General features: G+C 36.5%; 2 protein-coding genes across 3 annotated transcripts in view; both read left to right on the top strand.

Annotated features, from left to right (window-relative positions):
* Positions 1-12,498, top strand: part of LOC126752492 (lysosomal alpha-mannosidase) — a 155,784-nt gene that overhangs the window by 107,455 nt on the left and 35,831 nt on the right. The window lies entirely within an intron of this gene.
* The window catches only part of LOC126752490 (cGMP-dependent protein kinase, isozyme 1), a 52,464-nt gene that overhangs the window by 22,485 nt on the left and 17,481 nt on the right, over positions 1-12,498 (top strand). The gene's annotated exons all lie outside the window — the stretch shown is intronic.

The following is a 12,498-nucleotide window of genomic DNA, read 5'->3' as shown; positions in this document are numbered from 1 at the left end:
TACCAACTGCAACCGTCAAGCGGCTGTGTGCCAATTGTTAACCAAGTCAGCTGCTTTGTAAGCTATCTCGCTTGTGCTATCTTTTATTGCCTTTTTATGTTTTTGTTATTGGCGCATGCAACGCTGCCTCTATGACGTTTGCAACGTTGTTGACTGTCAACAAAGCAAATCTTCGCGACCGCGTAATTGCCGGCGCCGTAAACGCTCGTGCATACCAGTATTGAATGTGATTTGCAATTACTTTGAGGAATTCAGAGAAAACAAAGGTATTATTATGTATTCGAATATAATAAACTTTAAAATAAATATTTCCATTTTCCTGATTGTTCAAGTATAGTGTAGGTGAAAAAGTCTTTTCGTATTTTTAATCAAATTTCAACTTTTTTTTTATTTTAATGAGCTTTAATGTACCAAATATATACCATCTTTGCCCACCAGCTTTTGCCATTTTTCCGCTATAAACATTATTCCATCAGTGTAAAACTTTTCTTGGCGAAAAATTGCGACAAGTAATTCCCACAGGTTTCTCTTGACGCCAACTTTACTCCATTAAGACCGTTCTGCATTGACAGAAATAAATGGTAGTCCGATGGTGCAAGGTCAGGGCTATATGGTGGATGCATCAAGAATTCCCAGCTAAGCTCTAACGGCTGTCGCCGAGTCATCGAAGATGTGTGTGCTCCAGCGTAGTCCTGATGGTAGACAAAGCTCTTTCTGTTGATCAGTTCTGGCCGTTTTTTTCGATTGCTTGCTTCAATCTCATCTGTTCTTGATAGTAAAATGTAGAATTAATCGTTTGACCAGGATGGAGCAGCTCATAGTGGATAATTCCTTTCCAATATCACCAAACACTCAGCAAAACCTTTCAAGGCGTCAATCCTGACTTTGCGACCATTTGTTGAGCTTCACCACGCTTGGGCCTATTATCTTTTTCGAACATTATTGTCGTTTTTGATCCACTTTTCGTCTCCTGTTATCATTCGCTTTAGAAATGGTTCGACTTAATTTCGTTTCAGCAAAGAATCTCAGATGTTAATTCGGTCCATTAAATTTTTCACAGACAATTCATGTGGTACCCAAACATCGAGCTTTTGTCTTTTCCATAATTTCATCGAATTTTTCAATGATAGGTCGGCCAGAGCGAGGTGCGTCTTTCACATCGAAATTTCCAGAACGGAAGCGAGCGAACTGATACAGCATTTGACTGCCACAGCCTGTATATCTTGAGTTTCTTCTTTAACGATTTTTTCTTTGAAAAATCCAACGGCACATTTGAAATTCGTTTACCAAATAATACATTTTGACCAGACGCAAATGGTGCCAGACAAAAATAACGGTACCTACTTGATAACTGCATTTAAAGTGTTGCTAAAGTTGGTGTACAAAAAGTATGGTTTTTTTTTCAAATTTGAGTTACCTTAATTTTTGCCACCGATAACATAAAAATTTATTTATTGCTCAAATTTTTATAAATATACGAAAAATTAATAATACAAATAAGATTCTCATGTCGTTGTTCTTAGATCCAGATTAAAGTTGAAATAGTTTAAGAGAAAAGTCTCTTCAAATTCAAAACATCTCTCTGTAAAAAATTCTTTTTGGTTCACTCTTTACTTGCATATTATATTGTATTCGTTCTTCACATTTATACTACAATTTCTTTCTATATTTCACTTTCTTCCTTAGCCTTTCATTCTAGACAATATTTCACCTCAAAATACAAAATAAGTACGCATAACTGTAAATGGCTTAAATATTTGATTGACACTGAAACAGCTGCATAATTTATTTATCTAAAAGCATCATGTACGACATAACTATACAAACTTGCCACACTAAATTACTTTGTCTTTTTAAAACAGAATTTTTTTGATTTACGCGAAATATTCTAGCGCTTGCTGTGCGCTGTTGAATACTACACGCGCCGTCTAACGCACAGTCAAGTGGCAAAAGTAATGTATAGTACATACATACATATGTATAAATATATTTTTTTTTAATTTCTAACCAAAATTTGGCATCTTAAAAATGTTCGGAATTTTAATCATTTCCACTGTTCTTTAATATTCATAACCGCAAAAAAAGAGTCTTTTCATAATTTTTTTAATTTTCCAAAATGTTTGTACAGCAACAAAAAGCTCGATTTATGAATATTTACGTGCGAACACTAATTGGTTGCTCTGCTTCAAAAAACAGCGGTAAACGTAAATAATTATGCTTTGTTGTTGTTGTGCTTAAACGCACAGCACACGAGCAAATCGCGTGAAATAAAATATCATTCATCAAATTAATTAAAATGTAATTTATTAACCATTAATTAAGTTATGAGCTTGGCGAGCTCCACTGAGTTGCTGTTAAATGGTGAGGAAACAAATTGAAATCTAAAATGCATGAAAAAAGAGAATTGGGAAAAATTAGTGATAAATATTAATCATTGCAGGTGGCAGGAAGTGTCAAGAAAGGTGATTTAAACGCATGACATGGTGGAGATATCACTAGGAGAAGATAATATGTAGTGTTTCCTGTTGGACTTTGCATAGGTAAAAAGTGATCCATTTCGAAGTTCTCCACTTTTTTAAAGAAAAAACACAGAAAGTTAAAATTTATTTCGGAATGTTGACTATCATTCGAAGAATATTCTTCAGCATTTATTTTTTGAAGATTGCCTCTTCCAAATGTTGGCCGTTGCTACATCCATCCATGGGCCATCCGTTGAATTCAATTTTCGATGACTCGTTCGAGAATTTTGACTGGTGACTGGCGAATGACACGCGTGATATTTTGCTCCAAGATTTTAAACTTTACATATCCCCACAGGAAAAAGTATAACGGTGTGATATCACACGATCTTGGTGGCCAATCCACCAGTCCAAAACATGATATTATTTGCTCACCGAAGTGTTCTCTAAATAAATCCATTGATTAATGCGATGTGTAGGAAGTGGCGCCGTCTTGTTGAAACTAAATGTCGACGAAATCATGAGCTTCAGTTTCAGGCATCAGTCGGTTGTCAACGGTTACGATCTTACAGGTATAATTTTTGAAGAAATATGGACCTATGATTCCACCGGCCACAAAACACACCAAAACGTTGTTTTTTTCTAAATAAAATGGTAGCTCTTGAATCTCTTCAGGATGCTCTTCATCCCAAATGCGACAATTTTACTTTTATTCATAACCATTGACTCAGAAATGGGCCTCATCGCTGAACAAAATTTGGCTCGAAACCGTCGGATCTTCTTGGAACTTTTGAAGAGCACATAGAACGAAGCGATGTCGCTTGGGAAGGTCGAGCGGTTTTAGTTCTTAAACAAGCTATATTTTGTATTACAGTATCTGAAATTTTGTCTAATAAAATATCGAGAAAGTAGACGGCGCTTTGAACTAAACTCAACACAATAACTTTAGAGTTTAGAAGAGTATATGGTAAAAGCCGCATATTGGAACACAACACAAAATTTCAATTTATTACTTTACCTATAAGTAATCTGTATGAGCATTACCTACTTTAGTACTTTTCCGTTCACCTACACTCTCACTGTTCAAGTAGTTTATATAAATCTAATATAGATTGGGAAATTTTTCTGGGGTTAAAAAGTACTTTGATCGAATAAACCACTGACTTAGACTCTGAGTATATACTCGTGTACTTACGTATAACTATATATAGCTATATTGTCATTGTTATCAAATTTTTTAAACGCCGCCTTAACATTAATGCAACACTTCAGAAAAAGATAACAGTACTAGTCTATAAATATGCTTAAAGTGATCAAACATATTCCTCAAAAAGTTTTAAGCTACTACAAGACTTCAACCACAGTCTTTCTCATGTATATGTAGTATAAACAATGCTATCAATTTAGTTGTGTTCTATGATTTAAAAGGCCACTTAGACTTTAGCTTTTTTGAGAGCCGGCATCTGAACTCTCAAAAATAGGTTGCCCCGACTGCGTAGCTGTTTGTTCTAAAATAAAAATTCAACTAAAAATACGTCTTCCGCAGAGTAAGCAGAAAGATCAACACATCCACGGCAGGGGTTGCCAATTCACGTGGCATTTCGTCTTTTGGCAGACTGACAAGAATTTGAATAATGAATGAACGGCAACGGTGAGCAATGTCTCGCGTGTGACTGCGTAAAGAGCATACCATATAGGAAAATTAAAAAGAGAAAAACTCTCTTTAATAAATTATAAATACGGCTCACATGCGTTGCCAAATTAAAATGTAATAACAAAAATTAAACGAATTAGCTACTAATAAAACAGTCAATGAAAATAGAAATATTACATAAATAAATATTGAGAGAAGAATGCCATAAAGCACGTCACTCATTGCGGAGCCATCTGCTCTGAAGCGCTTATCGCTGACGGCCCTGGGAATGCACTACTTTTATGGGTGTGTGTATGTTCCTTCTCTGCGAGGGTTAATAAACTTTTTTGCTCAATGCTAAGTATAGTACGTACGTAATTACAAAGATAGCGCTTGTAATTCAAATTACTCTTTTTAAACAAATAAATTAGTTATGTACAGTTATTTATTTATATTTGTGATGCACTTGAACTACACTTTAGCGGGAAGCCACTCACCGAGGAGATGTGGAGAATCTTATAAACTTGTATGCATTTCGATTGCATGATGCAACGTGGTGCCTGCTGAAGTAGACTTGTTTATTGAAAATGTGAAATAATGACTTCGAGGTAAAACCGAAAATTATGTGGCACCTAGGGGAATATTTTTGTGCACAATAGTATATATTTTCATAATAAATTTTTGTAAGTTCAAAATATATGCAATTATTATACCGAACATAAAGAAATTTGAAGTGATTCATTGGCATTTAGATGAACGACTTTTAAAGTTACATTGGAAGTACATTCGTAAATTGGGTCGAACCCTATGAATTTACCCATGAAAATTAGCTTTACACTAATATACTACAGATTAGTCTTTCAGGCCGAAATTGTTGGCATAACAGTAAGGGCCAATTGCTGTTTCGTTCTAATCAGCAAGTCTATAAACCTTCTAGTGGTTAGCAAAGCGCCAATCAAGCCTCTCCGTAGAAAAGTATCCCTGTGTATGGAGGCAATAATTAGACTTTCAGTGAAAGTTCGTTAATAAATCTTCTGGGTGCAGAATCATATAGGAGTAGAAAAAAACGAAAAGCATAACAATTTGGCCCGCTCTGTCGCCTGGAATGAAATTATTCTAAGTTGCGACAGACCAATCAGCTTTTTTAAAGGTTGTTTGAAGCAATAAACTATAGAGAAACACCCCAAAAAACTTTGGGGTGGTCTTGATGAGGGCCAGTCGAAAAATCCTCTACTTTTTTATTAACGGGATTTAAGTAATACAAAGAGATAAAAGAGATCAAGCAACAAGATGTTGAAGTCATCATAAGGCATATACTTATAACATCTTACCTTCAAGAACTGCCTCAAGTAGAATAACCAGAGTGCAGAGCATGTGCGGAGGTTGGTGAGTCTGTGAATGGAGAGCCTTCAATTGGTGTGAACTGGATGTCTTCCAGAGCTCTCAATGTTCCAATATAAAACATTTTAGGCATTTATTTGACATATTGTTGAATACACAGAGTTGTAGAACATCGCCAATTGTTTATTTACTCCTACCACCAAAAACGGAAAATTGTTATTAGCGATAGAGAAGTTTATATTCTCATTTGTCGTAAAATTATACACAAGACACTTGACTATTCAAAGATCCGATCGCATTTCTGCTTGCTTAAGGGTAGTCGTAAGGCAACCTTTTACTGAAAACTTAATCAAATGGGCTATGGCTTCTTCGCGAAATATATGTAAGTCTCCGGGTGCAAAAGGCATATTTTCAGTAGGCTGCAACAGGGTAAGCAAGTTTTATTGCTCCACCTTGTACGGCAGATAAGATACAGACGTTGGCGTATATTCCTCAACCATAGTATACCGCAAAGGTAATCTTCATACCGAAATTAGGAAGCAAGAACTATTCACTGGCGAAATCCTTAAGGGTAATTAGTCTCACTTCCTTCATACCAAAATTTGGGAGCGTAGTTCTTGGAAGCAGAGAGCTAGAGATGACTTACGTATGACGTATTTGGTCAAATACCAGTGTGTCACTCTGTATTCAATTCTTATGTGGAGGTAGCATGTAGATCTACCCGTAGTCGAAACCACAAAAGCACGCCTATTGTGTAATCGACTTGCCGGGAAATCCTTGGGCAGTAAGTCAAGGATTATAAGATAAATGTACACCATGATCGTGTGACCGATTATTACGTATGGAGCAGTAACTTGGTTTCGAAAGGATAGCAGACTTCGGTGGGACTTCAACTATCGAAACTAACAGACTTGCCTGCAACTGCTCATCGGGTGTACGTACATATGTACCCGACAGCCACACTGGAGATCTGCTGGAACTCACATCGCTTTACCTAGTTCTCAATCAAGCAGCCAAATATACAATGCTTCAGGGTTTGCCTTCTGATCCAATCGAAAGCATTGTATGTTTGAGGAAGGAAGGTGGTACCGACTCCACAAATGTATTCCCTAAATTATGAAACATCACTGGCTATTCTCCCATGGGACAGCGTTACCAAAAAGCTAAACTTTGTAAAGAAAGACGTGACACAGGATTAAGGCTCTTGGACCCAGAATACAAATATAGATCATGTCCCCTCAATAGCACTCAACAGTATACAGGAATATATCAATCTGAGTCGTTGTGACAGAGGGGTAGACACAATTAACCATAAGTCGTCCTTGCAAGACTAAATTTTATGAATGAATAATGAAAACTCTCATCTAGTGAATAAGTCTCTCCTATACTAAATAAGCCGTATCTACATTTTATTAACCAAAAAGCTCACGAACTTCAATCAAAAGTGTAAGAAGTTGTCTCGTCCTGCAGTCCATCAATTGTTGACTGACACCATTTAAATTGCATAACTGTGGCACAAAACGCCACATCGATTGAAGTATAAACGGAAGTTTATGGTGATAAAAGAAATTAAAATTCCAGAAATCAAATTGCAAAAAAATTTACTATCATGTCCTTAATTAAAAAACATATACTCCGCCTCCGCTTGTGAGCCCAACCCCGGCAAGCTGACAGCAATTACGTCCGCGTCACATCGCGTGATCCGCTCACGTTTGCCAACATGCCAGATAATCTTTGCACTCTAAAGCTGAATTCTTATTTGCAAACACACAAGCAGATACTTAAGCATATGCACATACTTCACAGACACATGCGCCATAAACACGCGAAAGCGGAAGATAGTCAATTGATAATAGCTTTCGGGTTTTGGCAGCACGAGTGACAGCGCTGTCAAGACACACACGTCACCGTGTCACTGCTAGTCACCTATTGTTAGTCACTTGTGCGGCAAATTCCAAGCAATTAACATGTAAAGCTTTCCAGCGGCTGCGAGTCAAGAAAAAATGTAAAGCGCGGAAGGCAAAATCACAAGCGCTAAGCTTTTCCATCAAGCATAGATATTATAGAAGCAACAATAAAATATGCACTTTGTAAATATATAAAATATGGGCGTGTAAGCGCTCACGCGTCTAAAATTAGCCAGAAGCATGCCAATGTCAATTTATGTGTGCTGTAGTGTGCTTTAAGCCCCAGCAAGTCCGCACATTTGATTGATGGCGTCGCAAATGACACTTGAACTGGCACAGTGTCTGTTTCGGTAGACAGACGCGGTCAATGTCACTGAGCTTGGCCACGCATTGTTGATTGTGCGGCGCTCTAATATTTGCCTACCGCAATGCGGCTCAATAAATTCAAATTTTCGTCGCCCAGCTCCTTTTATGGCGGACATGAGCAAACAAACTAAAGCGAAAAGTATAAAATAAATGAAATATTTAATTGGCAGTCATTCACGCAACCGACGGCAGCCAAGCCAAGTGCACATTATCTCTTAAGCGTGTTGTCAGTCGGTGCGAAAGTCTCGTGCCTAGGCATAATTACCGCTGCACACACACTCAACCGCTTATATTCGCGGAGGCTCATTTTCACTCACTCACAGCGCACACTCAGCTCATTTACTGTTCTAGTGTTTTAGTGTGAGTGTTTGTGGCGTCGACGTGTTAAGCTCCATCTAAGCATTTTATCAACTCACTCATCGCTTGTTCTCATTTATTTATATTTTTCGTCGCAAATTATGACTGAACTCGTGGGAGAAACCCATAATTTTTGCGCTCAATTGCGCGCAACTCACTCTTTAGCTGTCTTGAAGTGTTTCTTGTGGTGTGCTTTTAGGCGACACGTGCCGTATTTACAAAATTATTGCATATTTCTAGGCATGGCTCTAGTAGCGCGTTTTTCTTTCGTTTGTGTGGCGGCATGCGTGCGCTCTACAATCGGCAGCGCTTTGTTTAGATACTTTTTAAGCATTATTTATTTATTTTATTTTTTATAGTATTTTTAGGAATCAAAAAATAAATTCTTAAGTATTTCACGAAAGAAGAATAAAACCTAGCTACGGCTGCGTCGCATTTTTTTTAGCATAAGAACGAATAAAAATATAGTAAGCTTAATTTCAATCGGAATTTCGATTTGAATGGCAGCTCTCACGCTGATATTTATTTCATGACTTTTTAGGGTCCTTCAGCATGTTACAAAAATAAAAATAATATTTTTTTAAATAAGAGTCCATTTAGCATTAAATTTCCTATAAAATCTCTGAATCAAGATGATTATTTCAAGTAGTTGGGAGCGAGAAAAGAGATTTTCTGTCTGATCTCTGAGAAAAAAGTTTAAAACTGTAAGACCTCTTGGAGAGATTTTCTAGATGGCTCCAGCAGCTAGCGGTGAACGATTTTCTTATATCCAAGACGTGATAAACTCAATCTATACACTTAAAGAATAAACTAAATTTAAGCATTAGTGATTTTGTTTTTGTGTCTTTTGCTTGTGCAAATATGGCCGATTTTTGCGGAAAGTATTGATTTCTTCTTTCAGTCGAAGAAATCGGCGGCTGAAGCACATCGAAAACTTCAAAAAGTTCCAATAAGTTGCTTCAAAGATGGGAATTTAGAGATTAATGGCCATCAGCGTGAAGGATGGCTTCTATTTTTACGAAAAAACGACCAGTTACATTCTAGACGATTGCCGCGCTCTGGGGGTAGGCGGGAGGTTGATGGTGATCACGACAACCCAGAGTATCCTCCGGGTGATCTACTTGATTCCATACCCCCGCCTCCATACCTGCTTAGCTAGAAAAAGGAAGTTAGTAGAATGCAAACTCAAAACTACAAACTGCTGTTTGGGCGATTACCACGCCCCTAGTGGTGCTAGGCGTGTGATTGATGATGCCGCTGAAAGCCCTACGGGTCCTCTAGAAGACCGCTAAATGTCGCAGAAGGGTGCAAAAATACCTGTATTTAAGCAAGAAGAGCTTGCTTGAGCATTGGCAATGCCAATTTCAATGGTCGATAACTCATTTCAATGCGACGATATGCACTGAAAATAATTCAGAAACAAGGAACTTGGGTTCCTTATGACCTCACCACACCAGTAAAAAGTGTATATACTGCATGAAAAACGGTTAAAACCTATGGAAACGCTAAAATTGGAAGTCGTACCTAACCCGCCAAGTTGTCGAGATATGGCGCCGCCCGGTTATCATTTCGATGGCTCATGATCTGGTTCAGAAGCAGTTCCACTTAAATGATGACATTGAAAAATGGGTTGATTCTTGGATAATATCACAATTTTAATATTATAGTATTTGAACTTTGCCAGAAAGATGAGAAAAGTTGGGACTATGGATAGGCAATACTTCGAATAATTAATTTTTAACCATTTCCTTACAATAAAATTGTGTTTTTATTAACAAAGTGAAACTTTATTTCACACATAACAATGCAAACACATCTCTCTAAAAATCACAAAGGTATAGAACCACAGCTCATGGTTTACTGTGAATGTCTCTTTCCAGCGCTGCAAGACTTTCTGACCGAATTTCAAGGGAAATATGTATAATTCAAATATTGTTTCATTCCAATAGGTGGCATACGACTCTTTAGCCAACAGGGCGTATGATTAATTAATCACCCAAGATTTTCGCGATGATCCAGATTTCGTTAATAATAATACATGTTTGACAGAGTGCATGTGGAGCATATTCGGTAGTCATATTTGAAGCAGAAAAGTCTTCCACTCGATTTTCATTATATGAACCAAAAACTCATGCCAAACCAAGCGCAATGTTCAGCTGTCAGCTTTTTATAAATATTTCTACACACTAGTATGTATGGTATTTGTACATTGTAGATGTATTTATTGTATTGAAAATTGCGCTGTTATTGAAATATGTATTTAAAATTGCCTGCCTTTATATTGCCGAATGGCGACCTTCAAAACTCAATATCTTTTGAAGAAATCTCATCATTGCTGCCATAATTACTGCCTGAAGTGCGGCTAAAGAGTTCATGTACGCTTTTTATGTGAACGCCTCGATATACATATGTGTGAATGTATCAGTGTATGTGCTCTATAATTTTTGCTCATATTGTTGTTTGTTTTCTTTTGCCGTTTGTTTATCATTTTCGTACTTTCTGTTTGCACTTCGCAGCTCATACAATTTTCCACAATAATAAAGGCTTCCAGAATTTTTCGACTTGTACTCATACAAATCATATGCCAATTAAATCGAATTCGCTGCGCTAAAGCTAAAGCTAGTTAGTATCTACGGGTATTTGCGCTGGAATGCTAATTGTAAAATCCAACAAGAATTGTGTCAATACACACGAAATAAATGAGTGATGGCTTCAGAAAATTCATTACTCTTGTGTTTAGTCAAAACTGAAGCTGCCTATTTACATATACAACTACAAGCATAATTACACACGTAGGCAAGAAAGTGCTTGAATAATGCCTCAAGTCAAGTAAATATATATTTATGTGCCTATTCGTAAATATTGTCGACATTGTGGTACTAGTATACACAACAATATTTATGTTTATTCTAGTTTTGTTTAGAGAAAAGCCTCAAAATACAGTTGAAAACAGTTTAGTAAGACATATGCAAGTCACATAACAGAGACGCTTCACTTTTTCTCAATAAATAGCAATTGAAAAAATTTTGAAAAATAAGTATGTTCTAGAAACACCCAAAAGGTATGCAGAATTGCTTTTCCCGTTGAGTTTTGCCAACTTCATTGCATCAATTTAATTTGCATGTTGATCTTAAAGCATCTAACAATCGACTTTGTGCTTATAATCGAACCGACTGCGCGGAGAAGATTGATCTTACTAGAAAATAAAAGTAATTATAATACGTGCATACGTACAAGGTGTGTGTTGATGCAGTGATAGACAAGCTAAGCAATTATGCACCAATTTTCAAACGAATTAGTTACGTGTTAAATGCATCGCGATTAGAATGCTTACCGAACAAAAAACAAAACGCAAACTACGGCTGCACAGAAACTAAAATACCCTTCACATATACAAAAATTCCTATTTCCTAATTTCTACGGAGATTGCACCGTTGCCTAGGGCAATAATTCATGACCAATTGGTTGAAGATAACTCTTAAATTGATAAAATGAAAAGGCTTTCCATACAAGCACTACATTTCGAACATTCACATTATATGGAAGCTATGTAGTCGTCCAATATTAATCCTTCAAGGAAATTATCAGCTTCATAGAAAATTTCAGATCAATATCTCGAAACTGAGGGACAAGTTCGTATACAAACAGAAAGACAGACGAACATGGCTTAATCAACCCAGCTCATCACGTTGATCAATTATATATACTTTCTTATGGCCTCTATGGCTCTATGGCTTTATCCTGTTCAGGGTATAAGTACAGTGTAGTCGAAAAAGTCCTTTCGTATTTCTAATCAAACTTCAACTTTTTTTTTATATTTATAATAATAAATAAATAAACAACTGTGTACCATTTTGGGTGGTCGACCATTTTTGCCATTCCATGAAACTTCCATAACGGAATCAAGCGAACAATTGTTGTGCTACACGAACTGATACTGCATCGTCTCCGTAAAATTCACAAATTTCATTGGTGGCTTGCGTGGCATTTTTATATACAAAAATTTCAAATATATACCGAATTTCTTCATTATTTTCACTCATTTTTGAACAGCTGTAACTGTTTGCAACTTCCCCGAATATAATTTTTTTTGCCGATTGAAGCTTAAAATCCCACCTTTTACACAGTATATAGTATGACACAATGTTATTGGTGGCACTGGAGATATACGACTGGAACGACATCTATTGACAAAATACGAAAATACTTTTTCGACTACCCAATATATCTCATTTAACATGCATAAGTGCTGGGGATAATCGTTCTACGAAGAGCGATAAAATAATAAAAAAAACTTTAAAAGTGAGCTGCGAAATTTTAAAATTTCACAATCTCACGATACATTCACACAATTCCACAATTATTTTCTTGAAGATTCTTCAAAAGTTCTAATCATAGAATAAAATATTTCCGTTAAAATAATTTCTTGAAAATA

The sequence above is a fragment of the Bactrocera neohumeralis genome, chromosome 3 (assembly GCF_024586455.1).
Source record: "Bactrocera neohumeralis isolate Rockhampton chromosome 3, APGP_CSIRO_Bneo_wtdbg2-racon-allhic-juicebox.fasta_v2, whole genome shotgun sequence".
NCBI classification, from domain to species: Eukaryota; Metazoa; Arthropoda; class Insecta; order Diptera; family Tephritidae; genus Bactrocera; species Bactrocera neohumeralis.
Note: the sequence above shows the minus strand (reverse complement) of the source record. Positions and strands in the feature narration are given on the sequence as shown.